The sequence below is a fragment of the Porites lutea genome, chromosome 14, assembly GCF_958299795.1.
Source record: "Porites lutea chromosome 14, jaPorLute2.1, whole genome shotgun sequence".
Lineage (NCBI taxonomy): Eukaryota > Metazoa > Cnidaria > Anthozoa > Scleractinia > Poritidae > Porites > Porites lutea.
In genome coordinates this window covers 16,311,934-16,317,933 of record NC_133214.1, presented here as the reverse complement: position 1 = coordinate 16,317,933, position 6,000 = coordinate 16,311,934, and the positions used below count along the sequence as shown (strand labels likewise).

The 6,000-nt window shown below is 42.6% G+C and overlaps 1 long non-coding RNA gene and 1 pseudogene across 1 annotated transcript in view; one reads left to right on the top strand and one right to left on the bottom strand.

Moving 5' to 3' along the window:
• Positions 1–2,724, top strand: part of LOC140924867 (uncharacterized) — a 13,875-nt gene extending 11,151 nt beyond the window's left edge. Inside the window, exons 4-5 of the long non-coding RNA XR_012164351.1 lie at positions 164–703; positions 1,208–2,724. This is a non-coding gene — a long non-coding RNA (uncharacterized lncRNA). The remainder of the gene's footprint in view (positions 1–163; positions 704–1,207) is intronic.
• The window catches only part of LOC140924804 (uncharacterized), an 81,277-nt pseudogene that overhangs the window by 53,071 nt on the left and 22,206 nt on the right, over positions 1–6,000 (bottom strand).

The window sequence follows — 6,000 nt, the reverse complement described above, 5'->3', positions numbered from 1 at the left end:
AGCAATTATTCCACTCGCGCTTATTTGGATTTGAAATGATTACAGCCAACGCGCACTCGTGGAATAATTGTTAATTAGAGGTGTCCGGTCAGAGCGAATCGCCTGTATATAGGTTTCGTCCTTACTGTTTTAATGTGCGCTGGTGCATGTTTTTGCGTTACAGGACGTCCAGTTTGCCCCTCTGAGCCGCCTTACGAGAGAATGCAACTACAGAGGCCGTGTAACGTGATGGACGAACCCTGTTGACAATCCAGGATAAGTTCTACTGCGCGGCCATCATAGACAATAAAGACTACAAGTTTTCGCCAAGAGGAAGCAACTTTGCTCCTAAAGAAGGCGACTACCCATCGTACATCGAGTACGGACGCAGCCTTCCGCTCATTGCGCATCCTGAGGTATTTGGAATGCACGCCAAATGCAGACATCAGTAAGAACCAACAGGAAAGTCAACAGCTGTTCAACAGCATCCTTTTGACGCAGTCTCGAGCTTCCGCCAAAGATGGATAATCCGACGACGAGATACTCTTTGGGATGGCTGAGGATATTTTATACAAGAACTTTGACACGGAAGCGGCTCTGCGGAAATACCCCACCACCTATACGCAGAGTATGAACACGATATTGGTGCAGGAAATGGTCAGGTTTAACAGGCTAACGAGAAGTCGTGCGATCTTCGCTTATCAACATACAGAAAGCTGTTAAGGTGAGTGAACCTTCAGATAAATTGAATAGCTATTTTTATAGAGTTCTTGTTTGAAGTTTTGACTAAACGTGAAGTAGAATCTTTATTCCTTTACATTCTCTAAGGCAGACCGTGTCCATTGCGACGGGAAGTGTCTGCGCGCCTTATAGAAAGTCAGAGAAAATGACTGAAAATGACTTACTCTAGGTGTCCAATAGGACAGAGACTAAGTCTTGATGTCTGTTTAAAGAGAGTTGACTGTATTACTGGACCCTCTCGAACTTGTCGCTGACTGAAAGCAGTAAATGCAGTTTCCTCTAAGGTGGAAATAGTACGTCAGGCAACCTCCGTTATTTCAAATCATGTTGCGTTCATCCGTGTGCGATATTGGACGACATGTTGCACACTGCACTTGTGTCTAGGAAATGTACCCGAGACATGTTACCGTTTCCTCTTAGCCCTCCCTGCCGGGTATATATTTTGCTCCTTTTTCTATGGGGTAGGCAACAAAACATTGTTCCACAGGGCCTGGTTGTTATGTCCTCTGAACTAGAGGAGGTAGCGAGCGGCATCTTTAAAGGCAAAATCCCTGGTCTGTGGATGAAGAAGTCCTACCCATCTCTTAAACCACTCGGCAGTTACATCAATGATCTGATTGCTCGCCTCAAGTTTCTTCAAGAGTGGTATGACAATGTCACACCGGAGTGCCTCCCGTGTTCTGGGTATCTAGTTTTTTCTTCACTCAGGCCTTCTTACCGGGATCAAAGCAGAACTGCGCCAGAAAATACACCATTCCTATTGATCTCCTAACGTTTGTCTTCGAGGTTCTTGGCGACAATAATTACGAAACTCCACCCGAGGACGGTGTCTATGTTAACAGCTTTTTCATGGAAGGCTCTCGACGGGATAGAGAAAAGAGAGTGATTGGAGAGTCGCACGGGAAAGCTTTGTATGACTGTTATGTGGTTCAAACCTTGCAAGAAGAAAGACATTGTTGACCGGCCGCATTTTGTTTCCCCTGTTTACAAAACAAGCGAGAGGAGAGGTACGCTCTCTACCACAGGCCACTCCACTAACTTTGTGATGGACATGCGCCTGCCATCTGATCAGCCACAGTCCCATTGGATCATGCATGGTGTGGCTCTTCTTTGCCAGTTGGATGATTAAGAAAGTGTTACATGCAGTATTAACGTACACTCAACAAGTGAGCTATGCAGAATTAACGTACAACTTGTATATAGTCCTCATTCAGTTTATGGTGGTAAAGTTTATATCCTTAATTTAGAACCGACTGATATTGTTTGCTTGATTCAAGCTGGAGTAGCAACAAGTATGATCTGTACCCTGTAAATACGCTCTTACTTACTTAGTATTGACAAGTAGTAAATATACTGAGCGGTTGTAGTAAGGAATGGATTTAACAATACTCAGAGGCGTGTATTATTTTTGACCAAGTTGTTAACTTTCCGCCCTCCTTTTACCGCACGACTTTTTTTTCAACTTTTTGGTCTGAAGGGATATTCATCGCACGACATCTGCAAAAACACTTTCACTACTATACTACAATGATTATTACATTCGTTATCATATTCACCATCCTCGCGGCATTCAGAGTCATTGACAGAGGTTCTCAGTCAAAGGTTTTTCCCCTCAAATTCAGAGTCATTGACAGAGGTTCTCAGTCAAAGGTTTTTCCCCTCAAATTCGGAAGAGACACGAAGGTTATTTTACCGACGCCAGTTTGTTTGTTCATCCTTTACGCGGCGATGACCGGAACCAACGAGATATACGTAACAATCATAGGCGACCTTCCTGTTCTCCTGACGCCAGTTTAAACCGAGAGGCCTGGGTGTCCGGGGTACGAAGCTGAATGAAATGTTCAAAGTGAAATAGAAAATAGTTTGTCTCTTTAACTTATCGTTGATTGTAACCTCGTTAGTGTAGTGATCTTACTCTACCCCTCAATTCCCTGCAAGTTTAAGATCGTGGATCGTTTCCAGCGCATGCGCAAACCACATTTTGCCCTCGCAAGGGTATGCAACTTTCTGGTCAACCTCGTGCCCAGGGTTCTCAGGCCATTTACGGATTGCGTCAAGTCAGTGAAAAAACTTGGATGTGAAATGAGCTATCTATATTATCATTAAAAAAAATCATTTTTATAATGAGGACTGTTTCTGCACTTGGCCTCGTTTTGAAAGTGAAGGTTTTCTGGTTTTTGGAAGTTGTTAAAGGCCTGTTGACAGCCTGAGTATCAGGCGTTTCTGGAGGAAAAAGGGGAAAAGAAAAGCCAAAATCTCCTGTCTCGTAGCCCCTTAGAAAAGCCTGATACTCAGACTAGCCTATTGAAGGACCAGTGTATAAGTGTCATATTTCGCAATTATTATTTTAAATAATGGAACGGCAGTTTAACCCGTCCAGGGCCCGCGCAGGGGGAGGGGCTGGGGGAGCCAGGGCCCCTCACTTTTTGAAAAATAAATAAATAAAATTAACTACAGTGGAACCTCGATATAACGAAGGGTCAAGGGTGTGGCAAAATATGTTCGTTATAACGAGGTTCGTTAACTTATATTGCGAAAAGTAAAAACTGCTCCGCGGCCCCTGCCATCTAATCTTTGTTCAAATAACCAGCCCTAAAGTTTGAATTTCTATACTTTTAACTCGTACCCAGATCGCACTCTGTTTTTGCAAGGATCCGCCTTTCACAAAGATGGTCAGCAGTTGCGTGAACGCGTCCACCGATCCAAGAGCGCTTGTTGCGTGTTATTGATGTTTGCGTACTACAAAAGCGCCTGTTGGAACGTCTAAGGAAGACTGAGACAACCACAAGGGCGTTTAAAGAAAGTTTTCAATTTGTTTCAAATTAGCCTTTTTCCATATATATAATAGTCAAATTTACCTAATTCAGCACGAAACAAGTCGGTAATTCCCGTGTTTAATGTTAAAGAAGGCTTTACTCCATCCATGTGATCTGTTCGACGTTACATATTGTCTGTTAACTGTGCCTGTTAATGCAACCTGTTAGGCTGTCGGAGATAATAAGCGAATTCATGCACGAATTGTTGCTCTAGGATCCACTGCCGTGACATGTGTCATTTAAAAGTTATTATTGGAGCTTTTTTAGAGGGCTACCCATATCCCTATTGACCCTTTGTCTCGCGTATTACGGAGAAAGCCATGACTCTGTCGGTATTTTACCATTACAATGCTTGGACAGTACGAGTCGATCCCATCACACCTAAGTGTCAGAAGTCCAAGCCAATTCTCCTCCGATCGAGACTTTGTGAATATCAGTGACATCGCGGACATAGCGTTTTTGTTTCTTGGAATTTAGGGAAAGTCAGGGATTTTTTTCAATTTCGGTTTCATCACACTTCAGTAAGACGCACGGAAGTCTAACTGAGGGTTGACGTTTGGTTTATGCTGCTTTCAGTCGTCATTTCACCAGAAACATAACGAGTACATAAATTAAGAGTGCAGGAAAAGTCAGTAACGCACTGAACTAGCCGCCTCCTCAGGCGCTTCGTTTTTCGCAAGGTAGCGGCGAGCGACTGGTGATGAACCACAAGGGACCATGGGAAGGGTGCAGACGGCAGACGAGAGAGAGACGTCTGGGTACGAGGCAGGCACTGAACTCTACAGACCGTGAGGAAGGTATTTTCATTCTGCCAGCTTTTGTCTATGGCTTGCGTTACTTGTTCAGGGATGAGCTGTCAATTATTTTTCATATGATGTGACCAAATAGATTCATTGCTGGCATATTAAAACAGTTAAGAAGTCATTACACAGCGAGAACGGTAAAACTCTTGTTTTCACGCTTCAGAGGACACCAGTCTAGAGGTATGACAGGCTTTGATTCAGGAGTTAACCATTTGAACACCAAAGAGAATTTCATTTTGGTTATATGATCCCCGTTTGGGTAGAACTAGTCGATCCGATCATAGCTAAGGCCATCCCCATAAAATGTTTCGTTTCCCATCGCCCTCCCTCTTGTGAAGGTGGGTCGGTTAGTCGGGCAAAAAAAAAAAAGAATGAACACATGATTACATGTTAAATCTCACGTTTAGTCTGCAAGATATAATCAGATGGTAGAAGATGTATATTAACAGGACTATCAAATGTCTAAAAAGGCTACAAAAACGAAGTAGCGATGACAATTTAAGATCGTGTGCTGGTAAATTAAAATACTTGCTTCTTTACAAGTGATTCTGGAATTTTTTTTATTTTTATTTTTCCAAAAAAATGGGTCGGTCGGGTGATGGGAAACGAAACATTTTATGGGGATGGCCTAAGTGTCGGTAGTCCCAGCGAATCCGGCTCCGATGAGATTTTGTGAATATAAACGCCCAGCTATCAGTGACATCGTTATGGACAAAGCGGTTTTGTGTCTCGCAATTTTAGGGAAAGTCCCGTACAGATTTGCATAATATGTCACAAACAAACTTCATTTCAGTTTTTTTTAATAAAATGTTTGTATGCGAGGATGGTAGTTCTTTTTACTTTCTAAAAAGGCGAAACAGTTTAAATTTTCGTTCGTTTTGCGTCCTGGAATATTGGCGAAATGACTCTTTTCCAAATAAAGATTTTGCTGAGATTGTTTTGACTATTTTGAGACAAATAATGTAAACTTGCCTTCTTTACACTGGCTAATTTCGTTTCCAGTGAGGTAGGTAAAAACTTCACATCATCATTTAAAAATAAAAACTAGCCGTGTAAAATAATAATACTGCTAAGCTGCATGTTGATATGTTCTCATTCATATCTGTCAGTTGATCATGCAGTTTTTTTAAATATCTTGGTACCGTTCAGGAGAGATATCATAAAGAGAAAAGAGAATTTTTTTTATCCAGGCACCGACAGTTTTAAAACCAGGAACATGGACAAACCGTCGGCTGATTATACGGATACGGATATATCAGCCTCCTCCTCAGGCCCTTCGTTTTTCGCAAGGTAGAGGCGAACGACTGATGAACCGCCGCAAGGGACCATGGGAAGGATACAGACGGCAGGGGAGAAGCCCGTTTTCTCCTTCCCGCCTTCCTTTGCGCGCACATGTTCATCGAGAGAGAGACGTCTGAGTACGAGGCAGCAGATATATGCTGCATATGCTAGTGGAATGACTCGTTTTGGACTACTCGTTATCGGTTCGTTATCTCGACACCAAAAATGTACACATTAAGATATTTATATTAGACATACATTTTGGAAATCGGTTCTGACTATTCGGCATCCAGTTCTGAATTTGTTACAGCTTTTGTTTCTTGGAATGCAGGGAAAGTCCCAGATTTTTCCACATCTGATAAAGGCACGAAAGGGCGGCT